Below are 18,494 nucleotides of genomic sequence, written 5' to 3' on the forward strand. Positions count from 1 at the left end.
TCTATAAACGAGTTATTTAAGAATCAATTTTTAATCCTTGGAAACTATTTGGGGAGTTTTCCATTTTTACGTCTTGTTCATCAAGTGCACAGCAATGAAGAGTTTTTACAGATATCTTTAGAGAAATATCAGTGCGAAATGATGGAAACATCAAGTGACTTGTGATCCACATTCGGTTTAGAGGCATCGAGATAGTGGTTATTTAAGAATTAATTTTTAAACTTTGGGAAAAATTTGAGTGGTTTCCTATTTTTGCGTCATGCTCATCAGATGCAGATCAGGTGATGAACGGCTTTCGATTTCGTATTTTTAAAACGATTTTCGTGCTCAATAGGCAAATCTTCAGGTGACTTGCGCTGAGAATTTGGTTTGTATCTAGGAACTGCTTATTTAGGAATGAATTTTTAAACTTTGGAAAATATTTCCTGGATTATCTATTTTTGCATCATGGCCATCAAACGCTCGGCGATGGACAGCTTTTTCAGATTTTAGAAGGATTTTCCTGTTCAATCGACAAATCTTCCGATTCCTTGTGAGTTTGGGTTCAATGGAGGAACTGGTGCGTAAAGTCTGGAAAATGTATGAGCTATTTCCATTTTTGATCACACTTACCAAATGCTCGGTAAAGAACAGCCTTTACTGATACCTTTAAGCGGGTTCCAGGGCTCATTACAGAAAGCTTCATATAATGTGTATTGTTAATTTCGTTTAAATCCAGTAACAGGTTATCTAAGAATAATTTTTTAAACTTTCGAAAATATTTGCAGTGGATTCTATTTTTGCATCCTACTTATCAGATTGTCCGTGTAGAAGAGCCATTCCTGATATTTTCATAAGGATTGCAGCACTTAATACAGAACGCTTAAACTTACTTGCCCCTGTGATTTAGTTTCAATCCAACGGCTAGTTTCTTCCCACCAACTTTTTAAACTTTGGTCAAATTTTGCGCGGTTTGTTATTTTTGCATAATGTTTTCTAGTGCCCCAGTATAACAAAACAGTATAGACATGTAGATACGGCTTTCAGAATCACATCAGCAAAGTTTCAAAGTACTTGTGGTGTAAAATTGGGTTAAACGGAGCAGCTGGTTCCGTCACAATTCATTTTGAAATTTGGGAAAATGTTTGCGGGGTTTTCTGATTTTGGATCATGCTCATCAAATGCTGAGTGATGAAGAGTTTTTCCAGTTATCTTTAAACCGATATTCGTATTCAATAAAAAAAAATCGTTCAACTTGTGTGGTGAATTTGGTTTAAATCGATAAACGAGTTATTTAAGAATCAATTTTTAATCCTTGGAAAATATTTGGGGAGTTTTCCATTTTTACGTCTTGGTGAGCAAGTGAACAGCAAATAATAGGTTTTCCACATAACTTTAGAGAAATTTCGGTTCTAAATGAAGAAAACCTCAAACAACTTGTGGTCCGAATTCGGTTTAAGTCGAGATACTGGTTATTTAACAATTACTTTTTAAACTTTGGGAAAAATTTGAGTGGTTTCCTATTTTTGCATCATGCTCATCAAATGCTCGGTGATGAAGAGCTTTTTGGTAAATACTCAACAATATTCTTGCACTGAATAGAGAAACCTTCAGGTGCCTTGTGGTGTAAAGTCGGTTTAAATCGAGGGCCTAGTTAATTAACAATCAATTTTTGAAACTTTGACAAATATTTGGGTGGTTTCCTATTTTTGCATCATGCTCATCAGATGCTCGGTGATGAAGGGCTTTCGAGGTATTTGCAAAGCGATTTTCGTGCTCAATAGTCAAATCTTCAGGAGACTTGCGCTGAGAATTTAGTTTAATTCTAGGAACTGCTTATTTAGGAACGCATTTTAAACTTTGGAAAATATTTCCGGGATTATCTATTTTTCAATCTTGGCCATCAAATTATCGGTGATGCTTTTCGACATTTTAGAAGGATTTTTCTGTTCAATAGACAAATCTGACGATTCCCCGTGAGTTTAGGTGTAAATTTAGTATGAATTGATAGTCTAGTTACTGTATACGTAACACTTAAACTTTTTAAAGCAAATTCTAATTTTGCATCACTTACCAAATGCTCGGTAATGAAGAGGCTTTACAGATATCTTTAAACAGGTTCCAGGGCTCATTACAGAAGGCTTCAGCTGATTTGTATTGTTAATTTCGTTTAAATCCAGGAACAGGTTATCTAAGAATAAGTTTTCAAACTTTGGAAAATGTTTGCAGTGTATTCTATTTTTGCATCCTACTCATCAAATGGTCCGTGTAGAAGAATCATTACCGATGTTTTCATAAGGATTCCAGCACTCAAGACAGGAAGCTTAAACTACTTGTCGTGAGAATTTAGTTTCAATCCAACGGCTAGTTCCTTCCTACCAACTTTTTAAACTTTGATCAAATTTTGCGCAGTTTTTTATTTTTAGATTATGCTACCTAATGTCCCAAGATAAAGAAACCAGTGGAGACATGTTCATACGGGTTTCAGTACTGCATCAACGAAGCTTCAAAGTAATTTTGGTGTGAATTTGGGATCCATAGAGCAGCTGGTTCCTTCACAATTAGCCGATTTTAATTCTTGAATCATGCTCATCTAAAAATCGTGTATAAAGAGCCGTTGCAAATATCTGAGTTACTATTCAAGCACGCGATTAAGGAAACTCTAAAGGCTGAGTATTGGGTTCCCACATTGAATAGAGGAACCTTCACTTTACAAAGTGGTGTGAATTTGGAGCGAAAAACAGCCTAAATTTTCTGCTCAAACCGTTGCCAATTTGGGCCAGTTCGTTCCAGGCCTGTGGATTTAAGGCCGATCCCATTTATGTTATTTCGTGTCAATGGGAATTAAAACCACTCGCGGGTGGTTGTAATGAGCCGAAGGGCGAATAATCTGTGTCTTGCATCGAATACAATCATGAAAAAATGGCACGAAACAGTTCTGTGGCTGGCCGTAGAACTTCTGATTTGTGACCAAACTTTCTCAGAAGGGGGAATTTTTCGGCAATTTTCGATGTGTTTTTTTATTCAGTACGCCATTGAGCACCTAAACAGCCGAAATCCGACAGAAGGTTGGGATTACTAATAATCCTAAACGTCGGAAATTTGATTGAATTTCCACCGCCCACTTCTTGATTCTTCCGGCAAACTTTCCGAGTAGGCAAACAAATAAATTGTAAAGTTTAAACCGGTTTTCGTTAAAACGTCAGCATGGAGAACCTCTGTTATGATTAAAATTTCCCCGCCCCATAAATACAGCGAAAAGTTGAGACTGCTTAATTACTTTTTAAACGATTCCGTAATCGTTTGCTCGACTCAAAATCGCGTTCACCTTTTTACCGGCCGAATTTATTCCGCAACTTTAATTAATCTTCAATGAAACGTTATTATGAGCTATTTTTCTCTCGAAACTTTCGCCTTCCAACTAACAGACGCAACTTCCGCTTTGTTTCCGCTTTAATTCGATTTCGTCCAACGTAAACCGAAAGGGATAAAAGGGCTTTACGGATAAATCTTTCAATAAAAAGTTCCTGCTTGTACTTCTTTTGTTTAATACAGTTCTCTATTGGATTTTTAATGGGAAACCTTGCGGATTCATTTATTTCAGCCACTTTCAGCCAGCTTCAGTCCATCTTACCCACACGGGCAGAGAGGAACGTGGAAACTAATTGAAACCATTTACATTTGATAGTCCAATGATTGCTCTTGTAGTCGAGGAACAGAAGGAAAAACCGATTGAAAAACGTTGCAATTTCATCGATAAATCTCCCGATTCTTTAAGCGTTGCCTAAACTAATTGGTTGGTTGATTCAATATTCATCCGGCAGCCGATTCTTTCACCCCCAAAGGAATAAATCCGAATTGAACGGTCGTGACACAAACAAGAGTTCACGGCGGAATTTATCAAGCGATTCTTGCAATTAAACAGCACTGAGTGAGTGATTTAAATTCACAACGTAAAATTGGAAATGTTCTGACCGAACGGGACAGAGCCGAAGATTAAAATGGAAATTCCCAAGTCGCTGTGAAATATGACGCTGCTTATTTGAAGCTGCGACGTGCCAGCTGTTTCAGAATACAAATATATCCATCACATAAGAATACGGAAGGCAGATGCCTGGATCTGGATCAACTGGAATCAATTTTTGTTGTCATGCAGTTCACTTTGGGCCTTTTGGACCTCAAATCTAGATTTTTTAGAGCTTCTAATTTTAGAAAATATTTGCTACTTTGTGGGTATTAAAGGCAGCTTTCGCCTCGAACGAAGCATGATTTAAAACTGAAAATTTGTAAAAGTCTAAAAAATTAACTAAGAGCGACAAAGCTGAAATTCGCCAGATTTATGACCTCTAGCCGCTTCTGTACGTGTCCCGAATTTTAGCTTTCTATCTGCTTTGGATTTAAGTAAGTAATTGTTTTTTTTTTTGGGCAGGTTGGTACTTTTGCAAAGTTTTGTAAGTCAAATAGGAAAAATTCTCAAGGAGGAGTCACAAGAGGCAAGTTGTTGTAACTTTCTAAATTTGGGGCGCAACATGGTATCCACAAACACGAAGAATTGTAGTTGTCGCTGCTACGTGTGATGTTGAGGCATGATTTTTTTAGGCAAGAGAAGATATTTTCAATTTTTTGTGCCATTAGAAAAATTCAGAACTGTTAATAAAAAGACAAACTGGCTCAACTTGTACAGAGTTAGAGAAAAGAATCACTTCTAGAAACAAGCGTTATTTCAATTTCCTGGCGGCTTTATATTTTGAGTAATATATTTTTTTACAACATTGGATTTCTCTATCTCTAAGAAGATAAATTGAAAAAATTCTCGAGACAGAACCAAGGAAGAAAAGTTTTTAAACGTTTTGGTGCAGTCGGCATGGAATATCGTGTAGACATTTTCAAAATTTGAGCTGATTTGCTGCATTGAGTTGGAGGGTGTACATTTTTTCTCGCACGGTTACCTTTTCTGCGATGTCTCATAAACCAAATTTGAAAATTTATACATTAGAAAAATTCTCAACACTTGGGTATTCAAAGGAGGCGAACTACGGAAATATTTACCAAATTAGAGAATAGAATCGCTTCTAGAAGCATGCAAAATTTTATTTTTCTAGCGGTTTTAGATTTTGAGTTATGTAACTTTTTTATGTAACATTGGATTTTCACTGATCCAAAGAAGGGATCTTACTAAAACTTTCTGTATTACCGGAAAAAAGTATCTTACAAAAAAAATTGTGATTTTTTTGGCAAGGCTGCATTTTACACAATTTTCACAAATTGCAGAAATTTTCCAAAATTAAAACCAAAAATGCATCTAAAACAACATGGAATTTTATTAACCCAGCAGAATTGTTAATCCTTCTGTAGATGCAAAGTTACGAGTTTTTGTTTGAGGCAAGAGGAGAACTTAACCATTTCTGAACCATATTAAAAAAATTCTCAACACATAATCGAAGGAGAAAAACCGCTGAAATTTGACACACATAGAGACGAGAATCGCGTGTAGAAACACGCAAAATTTGATTTTCCTGGCGATTTTCGATTTTGAGTTATGATTTTTTTTATAAACCATTGGATTTTCATAAGTGGCTACAAAGCCAAATTGTAAAAATCTTAAGACTGAATTAAAGATGGCATGCGTCTGCAACATTTGGCTGTAGGGAAACAAAATATTTTCTAGAAAAATCCAGAGTTAGATTTTCACTGCTGTGTTAAGCTGAAAATTGTGATTTTTTCACACGGTAGAATTTTATTCAATTTTTCAGACTCCAACATTGTAAAAATTTTTACGACTGAACCAAAAAGCAAGCTTCTGAAACTTTACACATTTAAGGCCCAGAGCAGTAGGTAGATAGTTGTTGAATTTCAATGTAAACGCTATTTTAGATGCAAAGTTATGATTTATTAAGGCCAAATTAGAATTTTGCAATTTCTCGTCGCAGACATGCAAAAAATAGCATGCATTAGAAATATTATCAACACTTAATCAAAAGAGGAAAACTGCTGAAATTAATTTTCCAAATTAGAGAACAGAATCGCTTCTAGAAACGCACAAAATTTGATTTCCTTCGCGAATTTAGATTTTCAGTTATGAATATTTTTATGAAACATTGGGTTGTTTTTAATGGTTTCCAAGCCAAATTGAAAAATATATCAAAACTGAAAGGAGGCAAGTTTCTGAAACTTTATACATTTAAGGCACAGGACAGTGGGTAGTCAGAGTCTCTTTTGCGTTAAACCACATGCATTAAATTATTAGCTATGATTTTTGGCTCTCCAAGTTTTCCAAGTAGTGTTATGTCCCATTGGAAAAAAATGTAGAAACCCAACGCACAGAACCAGGCATAGCAAATTTGTCCCTGTGCCAGCTAAAATATTCGTTTAACAAAATCCAGAGCCGCAAGCTTCCACCTGAAGCTAATAGTATACTCTTGATATCGTCTCTAATAGTCTTGATATTTTTCGAACTCAAATGTGCAAAAACATCCATATCAGTTAACTTTGTTTAAACCGCAGTTACTCTTCTCCAGGTGCAAACACCCCCATCGCCCTGCAGCACTGAAGCTGAACAAATGTTGATTAGCTTCGGAAGTAACGGATTTCAAGGGCCTGACAGTGGGGAAAAAATGTTCCCGGAAACTCACTCGGCAAACTTAAAACAAACTTGAGCTCTGGATGCGGCCCCTAATCAATCCGTGCCCGGGCCGCATAAATCCGACAAATATATGGGCGACCGTAAGTGGTGCGAGAAGAATTTTTATAAAGATCGCCCCCTAAGCAGGTAAACGAGCATGGAGGCGGAACGCCGTTTAGACTCAATTTGTAACACTCGTTTCCGGTGCGCCTCAAAAAGGAATCAATCGTGTGCATGTATAAGGAGGCGCGCTCCTGCTGAATACTGATATTGTTTGCTCCACGTCTCTAAGCAGTGTCGCCAGTATCCAAGCATTGGAAAAATGTGTAAAGCAATTTGCTGCCTAAAAACTACGGCCATCAATAGCAGCAGCCTTCGATTGAGGCCCTGATGCATTATTCAGTCAGTAAACCATCAATTGCTCCAGAAGGCCCTGATAGCAGACACATTCCTATTTTATTCGATGTGTATGTGGTCCAAACGGCCCTTTTCCTTTGAAGCGTTAAATTTTTTCAACTCCTGTTCCCCTACATGACAGAACTGAGTTTTTCTCTGGAACAATCCAGTTATCGTTCCCTTGTATATTTGTTATTAAAAAAACATCAAACAGGGCGGTGATTTGCAGGAAAAACTGAAAAGCTTTGCTCCTTTCAGCGACAAAGGCGCCAAACTTTTAACGACCCGAATTTTGCTTTATTTGCCAATATGTGATTGCTTGTGATTGGGAGTTTTCCTCCCTTTGAGAAAAACCCTCCCTGCTGCGACTGTTCGGCGGCATAGACGCTAACAGGGAGTATTTGATTCCGAAACGAAATAAAAACTGGCCGATTGAAGGATGAAATTTGATCTGAACTCGATTTGAGCGAAAACTTTAAGCCGGCGAATCAATCAAGACCAGGGCCTGCGGTGGCAAATGGCCCAAAAGCGTCCCCATAAACTGTTTTATTGGAATAAATACGCCGCGATAATTCCTGGAGACGGCACTTTCAGGACCGTAAACGGTCTAACGAGTTTTCTACAGGAAAATCGCGACACGATATAGGCGGATCGTTCGCAAATATTCCCCAAATGGATCAAGACGGAGCTGGAACGGGGCCCGTTTTCTGGAATTAATTAGGAAACTTTTGCCGGTCATCTGGTTTTTATCCACCAGGACTCGGAACCAATCGAGTGCAGTCGTTGCCTTCTTATGGCGGAAAATCAGGAAAATTTCCCAAACCCGTTCTTGCCAAAGGATAATCCCCAATGTGCCCTAAATTACAAAGTTTCACACATCCCTCATGCGGCAGGGATACGACCTCAAGAGCTTTCCGCTTAATTGGCAAAAATTATGAAGGATCATAACTGGGACGGCTGGGAAAGGGCCTAATTCTGCCAAGAAAAATTGGCAGCGATCAAGAAAGCGACAGAATTTCTCCTGTTTATAATGGAAGAATTTAATGGAGTGCCAAATTGCGCCGCTTAAAGCAGCTATTATGAGCCCTGTAGTAGCAGTTTTCTCTTTGGTCTGGCGGCTGTTTACAATTGAAGTTTGTGGGATTGGAAAATCTTCGTACTTAGGGAGAAAGTTTCCTGTCAGGTTTTTGTAACCAGGAATTTTCCAGTCTCAGACTGTTGGGCATTGAAGGCAAATTACCCGAACAACTACTGGATGCAAATGCTTTACAAAACGGACACCTTCTTTTGAGTTGAATTCTGTCCTAATTAAAGGCCAGGCCAAACGTCCATGTAGAACTTGCTCTGAATTTCGGGATGAATTTTTAACCACACCCAAGGCTTAGTTCGTCTAATCCTGGCGCAATTAATTAGCAAGCACTTCGTAACATTTACTCCAGGCTCAGAATTTCTTGTTCCACATGTAAACGCCACGGCGTGTGAGCGAAATAATTAATCGAGTGCGCTTGTGTGTTACCAAGAATGTTGTCAGATGGATTGTTTCAAATTATTTGGCAGTGACGTCATTCATTATTTGAGGCGGCCTATTGAAGTTTCTTCATGTCCGAGAGTGAATTTAAAGCTTTTTCTTCAAATTCGTGGCTGCCAGCTGAAGCGCTTGTTTTCAGTGATTCAAACAGAATTATTTTTAAAATAGGCAAGTGCCGCTTTCGAAATGGCCAACCTCAGGCACCCCCAGAACCGCTTTTGAGCTTATTAGCTCTCATCAGCTGGTTTGGGCCTGAAATCAGCGATTCCGAAACATGCACTTTATAATGCCAGGTTTCGGAATCGCTAATTTGAGGCTCAACCCAGCTGATGAGAGCTAATAGGCTCCAAATCGGTCCTAGGGGTTCCTGAGGTTGGCGCATTTCCATATTCCCTATTTCATAAACGCATGACGGTTATGGTGATACCGAAAGCCTTTCATTGTTCAGCTTTATTTTTGTTATTGAGTGTTAAAAACCTTCTATTTTTCATTGTTGATAAATTAAACAGAACCAGCTCTTTGCTGTGAACACGCTCTTCTTCTTCTTCTTCCTTTTATTGTAAGCCTTAGGCTTGTATTTTCCAACTTAATTTTCTTGGGATATGGATGTCCAGGAGTCTTTCCATCTTTTGGGAGGGCTGCCCAGTGGTCGGCGTGTCTGTGAAAATCCGTTTCGAGCAATTTTTGCTACCCTGTCCATATTTAATGTAGTCACGTGGTCATTCCAGGCTCTACGACGCTTCCGTCCCCATCTGACTATGTCCTCGATCTGGCACTCGTTTCTTATGTCACTGTTCCTGTTCCTGTCTCATAGGGTGTATCCTGCTATATTACTCAGCATTTTCATTTCAGTTGTTCGCAGGATATTTCTGGTTCAGCTGGTGTCTGCTCGGGTTTCTGAAGCGTATGTCAGTACGGGTAGTTCGCAAGTTTTATAGATCTAAGTTTTACTGTTTTCCCATGGGTTTGTTGTTCCATATTAAGTCTCGTAGAGCACCTGCTATCCTACTAGCTTTGTTTGCTTGGAGCCTTACTTCATTGCCTCTGGTTTGACTGGAGGCTATTTGCACTCCCAGGTAGTTAAACTCCATTACCTTCTTTACTAAATTATTATCGCTCTTTAGCGTTTACGACTGTTTTTGTTTTGGTGGTGGATATTTGCATGTTGTAGGCGACAGCTTTGCCATAGAATGCGTGCAACAGCCTTTGATGTCGATCTATTTTTTCTGAAACCTTGTTGTTCTTCTGACATAACTAAACGTCCGGTGATGATTGACTCCAAATTTTTGTGAACGGTTTTATAGTTGAGGCTAGTAGTGTTATGCCTCAGTCAGATTTCTTATCACCTTTTTTGAATATCGGAATAATGATACTTTTCTACCATTCGTTCGGGATTGTTCCAGTTGTTAAAATTTTATTGAAGAGTTTTGTAAGTTCCGCCATTAGTAGTGGTCCGCCCTCTTTTAATGGTTTGTTTGGTATGTCATCTAACCAGGCGCCTTTCTATTTTTAATCTTACTTGCAATTTTCGTAGTGACTTCCACTGCTAGTTCCACCGGTTCCGGATTTTCCGCGTTTTCTTTTTCGAGATTTTCTTATTATTCGCTGGCATATAATCTTTTAAAGTAGTATTTCCACTTTGTTTTGTCTATTTGTGTGTTTGCGCGTATTCTTAATGTCAAGATTTTCTTTTACGCGCCATATAAGTCGTGTTCCATTTCTGTGGTGAATTGCTCCCAGTAGTTTTGTTTAATATTTCTAATTTCTGTGTTTCTTGTTTGATTGTAGTCGTTGCGTACTTCAGGTGTTCTATTGCTTCTGAATGCTAAGTAGGCAATTCGTTTTTCTTTTGATAGTGCTTTTACTTCTGTGGTATACCATTGTCTGTTTCGGAAGATTTTATTTGTAGAAATTTTTATTTGCCTATAGCCTCATTGGATGCATTTGTGATATTTGTCTTCTTGCTCATCTTGCTCTGTGATGTAGCTAATTTCAATTTTTTGAAATAGGCGAGTTCTTTAGTGATCGGGTCTCTGATAGATTCTATATTAAATTTTTCCGTGTCGATGTTTGGAGGAGTTCTTTTTTTGTATTCTTATTCGCAGCATACACAGGACTAATAAATGGTCCCAACCCATGTTGGCGGAAGTTAGACTTCTGGTGTCTAATACTTGAGTTGGGTGTATGGCTCCATTTGATATGATACAGTCTATTGTGGAGCTCTGTCTTTGAGAATGTTGCCAGGTGATTTTGTGTTGCGGTTTATGACTGAAGAAGCTGTTGTTTATTCTCATATTGTGGCGGGTGCAGAAGTGTATTAATGCTTTAGCATTTTCGTTAAGATGGTCTCCGTTAAATCGATGTTTTACTCCGGGCATTAAGTTGTTCCCAATTCTGGCGTTTAGGTCGCCCATTTTAAGGAGTTTCTCTGTAACTGGTATCTTTCTTCCACTAGTATTTAATAGAATAAATCTCTTTCTTCTTTGCTTTTGTTAATATCTGGTTCATATACACTAATTATGTGGAGTTTTCCCATTTCTTTTTCCAACGATGCTATTAGAATTCTTTCGTTTATGTATGAATATTCTGGATGGATTTTTAATATTTTTCGGATATCAATATACCCACTCCCGCTACTGCTCTTTTGTGCTTAGCAACTCCGCTGTATATTAGGATGTTCTTTGGTAACTTAATGGTTCCTTTACCTTTACGTTTTGTTTCAGATAGGGCACATATGTCTATTTTGTGATGTTCCATTTCTAATAATATTTCGTTGTATTTCGTGCTCCAGGACATAATGTTCCAGCAGGAGGTCCTTATTGTATTGTGTCTCCATTGCTGGTTTTTGGTTAGCTTGTGGTCCATATTCGTTTTTCTGTTTCTCGCTGGGTTCGTCATCGTTTGGCCTGGGTTCCGAGGCTCAGTGTTGGATCTGTCAGTTTGTTGTTTCTTTTTACTCATCCGGGTAAAACAGCAAAACTGAAATACATTTTTAATGACTGAACAGTGCGGTTTTAAAAAAACCACAGCCTTCAAGACTTGAAGCTAAAGACTTATATTAGGTAGTTAGTAGTAGGTTATGAAGGTAGAGCAAAGCTGCAATGATTTATATTTTAAAATTCGTTTTGTTCGGAAACTAGTGAGTTTTTCGAGTTTTTAGGCTGTCGTAAAATGGAATTTCTTCCTGACGTTCCTGAATGACACTTCATCAGAACAGTGTTAGCGTTCCAGCAAGCCACCTCTGAGGATGCAAAGCACTCGTGCTTGCTAAACGTTAGGAAGAAATTCCATTTTACGACAGCCTAAAACCCGAAAAACTCACTATTTTCATGGAATGGCTTATGGCCTCGAAAGTCTATCTCTTTTGATCGATTTGTTCTGTTGACTTGAATTTTTAATTTTTTGTTAAAATCATTTTTTGGTTCTCGGCGCGGGGTGTTTCCGAGGGATCTATTTGAAAAATTCCACCACCTGTGCAGTTTCACACAAAGATACATACTCAAGATATGTATTTCTTTATGTGACAAAATTATGTTTAGCTTTAGAGGCGAGACTATTCTCTCTGCTCTGCTTGAAAATGCCTGCACAAAGGGCTAGAGAAAAAGAGCTTAGAAATAGTCAGACATTGTAAAATATGGATAGAAATAAATGTTCTTAAAACGAGCCTTTTTAGCGCGCACAAGAATTTTTTTCTTAAAAAAGACTCGAATTTCTCAGGCAACATTGTGGGCTTCAAAATCTTGCTTGCATTTCAACATTTCGCCTTTGGCTTGAATTGAACAGTTTCTGTTTTATTTTCCTGAATTTTTTTTTGCTAGTGCTTTTATCTCATGAGATGCACATACATAAAAAAATGCAACGAAATGAAGTAGATTATTTCGACAGAAAAGTATGAAAATTTAAGCCTCAAAATGTGGCCATGAAAGACTAGACAACTAGGTAATAGAAAAAGAACGACAATTATTGGGTCATTGCCAAAAAGCTGTGGACAAACTGTAGCTCCGCCGCCCCCGGAAGTAATTACGATAAATCAAAACTCCCGAATCGATCATCTCAAAGGTCAAGTCGCAAATCCCCAGAATATCGTAAAAGGCGTAAGAGTCATATTTCTCGATCAAATCACCAGGGGGAATAATACGGGAGACGAATTTTCTCCCGCTAGCTCGAAAGTAGGCTGTCAATTTTGTCGTCGTTGCCGTTTTGGCTCAATGGGAGATGTAATAGCGCGAATTGACGTTGATATGAAGTGGAAAGCGAATGAAATTTCGGCATTGGGAATTGGCACGTTTCGGATTTTATCGCCCAAACAACCTCCAGACTACCGGATCGACTCTCCGAAACAATTTGCCGGCCTTTACTGAACGTTGGTTTCAAAAACATGCTGCCTTTGATCGACACAGTTTCCATATTTTTATCAAGACAAATGTAATGGTAGTACGATAAACGTTTTTAAACCTCTCTGGAGAAAAATGTGTTCATTAACCTTGCAACTGAAGGCTATTTGGACACTTTAGAGAATTTTGTTATCGACTACATATTTAGCCAAAAAAAGTTTATTTCTCGGAAACGGTGACAAATTTTAGAGCAATCTTTAGAACGCTCTAAACAATGGGTTCCCTGCACTGGTTCTCCTTAATTGGGCTTAATTCCAAATTTAAGAACGACCGGAAATGCATAAAATTTTATGGATATCTCGATTATAAGAGATATCATGGAAGCGGCCAAAAATCCCTGATTTTCTTACTAGGACTTTATATGACATTCCTAGCCCTTTAAAGGCTAGAAGAGAAAGAGTCAAACGGTAACGAGATCTCAAAGTTTCAGAACTTCTTTCGGGAAAACGGTAAAAAATATTGAAGCAATCATTCGATCGTTTTCGATGGCACGCTGTGAATGAAAAAGTTTATCAAGAATATTTCATATTATTACGTGCTCTTGCAGTTTACCACTTATGTGAAAAACAATTAAAATATTTGAATATTCAGGAACAGGAAGTTATCCTATCTCTAATTAGACAAAATTAAATAGATCAACAGTTCACCTGGAATGCGCAAATAAGTGCTCTAACAATTTCAAAAAACCACTTTATAAAATCTACAAAAAGCGAAATGGAAAGTCACTCCATAAAATTCTCAAATCTGCACATGCGGGCTACGTAAATGCTATCGAAGAAAAACTACAAGGCTGGTTGCCATCTATTTCTACAAAATAAAATTCTGTCCGGATCCAGATCGTGGAAATTTCCCGATTTTCCGCAAAAAACTCATAGCAATTTAGTGACTCAAATTTAGAGAACAGTCATGGATATGATCTCGATCTGAACGGATCCTGGCCGCTGAAAATAGCTTGCATGAATCGTTTGTCAAAAATATTTTTTTAGAGTGCGAAACTTGGAAAAACATTGGGAAATCTAAATTATTAGGCCAAGACCACTTGGAACCATTTAAGGCGCTATCCGCTAGACCACCACAAAGTAATAAATATAATGCGCCTACCTTTAGGCACTTTAGTCCGGATTCGGCGGTTTTATTAATTTTTAAAACCACAGAATGTTAAATTTACAACAGCAAAGCACTAATAAAATTAATAAAATAGATAATTAAAATTGTATTCGCAGCAGAATACTCCTATTTTACGTGACATAATACTGACTATGGAATTCGCTGCAAAACGGACCAAAAAAAATAATAATAGATCTGAGCAATCCCCATAAAGAATACAAGAACCCTTTGATTCCCAATGTAATTGATAATTTTATACAGAAAACAGTCTGCCATAGAAAACTGCGAGTTAATGTTCAAAATCTGACTTTAAATTAGTTTGATAAAAATAACATAAAATAATTCAAAACCCAATCCAAAAACTACCTCGTCGTTTCTCACCGCTGAAATATTAAATGTAACAAGTCAATAATATTGCGACAAAAAGCGAAAGTAAAAAAGTGCGAAAGTTCAGTTGCGTTTCGAAAAACTAAACTGAGTTCAAACTGGAAGATTCATACAGGGTGTATCGTAAGCTCATGATCAAAAGAGTACTGCTATATTCTTTGGACCAAAAGAAGACGATCTGACCTAAGTTTTATTAACAAAAAATGTCTGGCTCCTCTGCTATTGATGGTCAAAGTTCTGCAAAAAATTTTTTTTTTAAATATCGGAATAATGGTACGATGTATTTTAGTGAAACTCGCTGTGAATTTGTTCTTATGTAAGACTCATATTTTGATGAAACCATCGAGTTCAGGCGTTTTGGACACGTGATGAATTATTGAGTGTCGTGGTACAAAAACTACTAGAACTGTTTAGTACACTAAGCATTTATTCACAATTTTGTGCTCTTTGTAAAATCGGTAAGTTCTTGTGAATAAAATATTTCTGTTTCCTTGCCACTTAACAATGTTAGACATTAACTGCAAATATCGTCATACGAGGCATCAAATCATTGTCAATCAATCTCACATATTTGTTTTGAATAACCTTTTCTATAGAAGAAGGGACCGACATGGTCAAAGTATTAGGGTTTTGCGAAGACAATTTGCGTGAAAGCGTACGCGTTTAGGCGACTCATATTTGCAGTAAATGTCTAGCATTGCTAAGTGACTAGAAAATAAACATATTTTGTACGCAAAAACTACGAATGCTACAAGATTTTACAAACAGCACAAAATGGTGAACAAATGACTAGTGTATCAACCTAAAGAAATGAGTTGATTTGATCCTCCAACGAAAAAGTTCTCGAGTCCAACGCCTGAACTCGATTGTTTCATCAAAATATAAGTCTTACATAAGAACAAATTCACAGCGAATTTCATTAAAATTCATTGTACCATTCTTCCGATATTTCGAGAAAGATAAATTTTTTGAAGAACTTTGACCATCATTAGCAGAGGAGCCAGATATTTTTTGTTAATAAAAGTTAGGTCAGATCGTCTTTTTTGGTCGAAAGAATATCGCAATACCCTTTTGATCATGAGCTTACAAGATACCCTGTAGATTCGAAATCATTCTTACCAGCTTTATGTAACCTGGCGCCCCATCCTCCATTGTCTATCCATGTATCCTCAAAAAACACTACACTTGCTCACGCAATGAAAATGAATTGCGAATTATAAACTTTCCTTAAGGGTTCAATGTTTCTAAATTTTGCATCTAAGAACGCGATTGACACGAACCAACGGCCTGGCGACTGATTTACTCCCTAGGAACCGAACTCCAAAACCAACATGATGATATAACCATTTACTTGTTCGCCCTCAGGATGAGTCATTGATTTCTTTGGTTGGCAGTTCGATTTAGTTAAAATCACTTCCTTGGAAAGGGAGTTTTTAAAACAATTCTTATTTCGATTGATATGGATTTCACCTTCAAGATACAACTGTTCGTTATTACAGGCTTGTGAGAATATATACTGAATTAATGCTGATGAGTTTACATGCTATCTGTGAAACTAAAGAACATTATGTACCTCGTAAGCATAATTAGATATTTCCTTATGCTTAGCTGCGAAATAGAATATCATGAATTTGTGAAGTTGGCTAAATGGGATATCATAACTATTTCCGTTTTTTTATTATTGACTGTTTTGTAGAAAGTGCCTGTACGCACGGCAATGTTCACCAAGACAAATTTCACGTTCCAACTCGTTTCGATAATGTAATCAAACCCGCATTCTCAGCAAACATAAGCAAATCCGGCGCATTCGAGTTTTTATACTAAATCAAATGCGAGCTATGGAAGCAACCATTTTATTCAATGTTTATGCGATTGTGGCCAATTTTAGCTTGATATTTTGTCTTTGGGCGTGCTAAATGACTCATATTTAATTTATGCGCCTTCTTTGCTCGCATCATTGTGAGCTACGGAGTATCTAACTTGATTTCGACACGTGCTCACCTCAGAGTCTTTTGGTTGATTTTCATGAAACGTTGGACTTTTATAGCTTAAGATCTAGTTAAGACAATGCCTAAATGGCAAATCCACATTCGGTCCTCCTCATGATTTGGGAATGTTTCTCTTTGTTGGCACTGCACTGCTGAGCCTCTGCAGATTGATATTTTGTCAAACGGCTGGCTAAATGAATGACCACATTTGGTGGCATCAGCAAGAGCGACGGAATACGACGGAATACAGCGATATTAATTTTATGATTCGCCTTTTTAAGCTCGATTTTCATGACAATTTCAACTTAAGATGTTGAATAAGGTGAGTATAATCCGCTGAAATGCCAGGTCCAGATTCAAGCCGTAGGCTGATTTGCAAAAGCTTCTTTTTGCTCGCAGCATTAAAATGACAAATATCTCGAAAACGGTGTTTTTTGGAAAACATCGCACACTGAAACGTGCCTAACAAAAAGCGATATTTTAAAACCCTAAAAATGTCTGCTGTTTTAAATAGCTTCAGACTATTGCAGCTAGCGGCCTCTGGGATCTACAAGCTAGAAATAGAAAATTTGGATTTGTCGAGCTCAAAAACTCCTTAACACAATTTTTTATAGTCATAGTAACAAAGTTTTTATTCACATTTTGACACCATGTACCATTTTGACACCATACACCCAGAAACGGAATATTTTTGCCAAAAGAATAGGTCAGTGAATTTTGGCGCATTAGTTGAGTATATTCACTATGCGTCTGGTGTAGCTCTTGAAGCCAAAGTTCATCCGCTAATTTGCTAATCCGCTGCGATAATATTAAGCGCGACGTTTCCCGTCATTGTAACAGCCCAGCGAATTGATGGATATTATAAGAGGCTGGTTTTCGTGATGAGCATACTAAGCAGCTTAGCATTTCCAGAGAGGTGACTAATGGGGCGCTGGAAAGTCAACATTTTACTAATGAGCCTGGATATTTTCCTATCCGGATTGTTGCCGTTGCGAGCAGCAGCTTCGCTCCTTCCACTTGCTTAGTTCCGGGTGATTTGCTATAATATCACTTCTACATATTTCACTTATTTCAATCTGAAAGTGTCGCGCCTAATCCTAAAATATTGAAGCGAATCGATTCGTCTGCCGAATCTCCCTTGAAATCGCTTCTTTGATTTCCCCCTTTATATCCCAATTTATTTTTCGCGCCGCCAACTTTCCATGTATTAAGCGAGCGTCGCATTCCTTCAGAACTGTGATGAAATGTCAGCAGAAATTTCAATAGAGCCGCGCTATTTTTGAAACGTGTTTCCAAACACTCCCACAGTTGGCTCAAAGCAACACACCCAATTACCCAACGTTTATTTGCCCAACGCATCAAGTGCATGTTTCGCGAAGAGGCACATTCAAATTACCGCCATTCCTTGTGGCCAAACAAAGACATCGCTTGTCCTCACCACCCCCACATCTAGACACTGCTTGACTTTGTTTTTATGTTGCCCATTGTTCCTGCTGCACTGTTGCTGACACCATGTGACAAAGAGCCCGGTCTGCTCACGTTGCTCCCCTTCTCTAAGGGCGCCCCCATAAAAACGGTATTTTTTCAACAAGGAGAATATCCCCGGAGTTAATTGAAGCAGCAAGCACAGCCGGTTTTTGATCGCGTTGTCTTAAATCACCAATCAACTGCTGGTTAAAGAAATTAAGTTTCACCGTGTCTTCGCTGTACCACCTCAAGGCTTTTCTTCCATTGTGCACGATTGTAACAGTCTGCAACCGCGAGGTTTCTCTCGTTCATAGCTTTGTTTATGGATTCGCCCTACGATCTCCTAGGTCTTCCTTTTCTCCTCCTTTCGGTAGACCATTACATACATACATGCATCCAAGGTGGGTCACTGACTGCACTATGCTCCTCCAGGCCTCCCGGTCCTCTAAAGATTCGTGTCCAGAGGGATATTTATTTTCGTGAGATCTGCTTTGATGTTGTGTTTCCATCTCTGCCGTGGTCTCCCAAGTGGCCTTTTTGCCGACGGTCTCTTCACATACCAGTCTCGTCAGTCTATCATCTCGTATTCTATGGACATGCCCGTACCGTCTTAGGCTCTGGAACTT

Source organism: Dendroctonus ponderosae, unplaced genomic scaffold, assembly GCF_020466585.1.
Source record: "Dendroctonus ponderosae isolate FM_Combo_2020 unplaced genomic scaffold, Dpon_F_20191213v2 Dpon_F_20191213_1, whole genome shotgun sequence".
Classification (NCBI taxonomy): domain Eukaryota; kingdom Metazoa; phylum Arthropoda; class Insecta; order Coleoptera; family Curculionidae; genus Dendroctonus; species Dendroctonus ponderosae.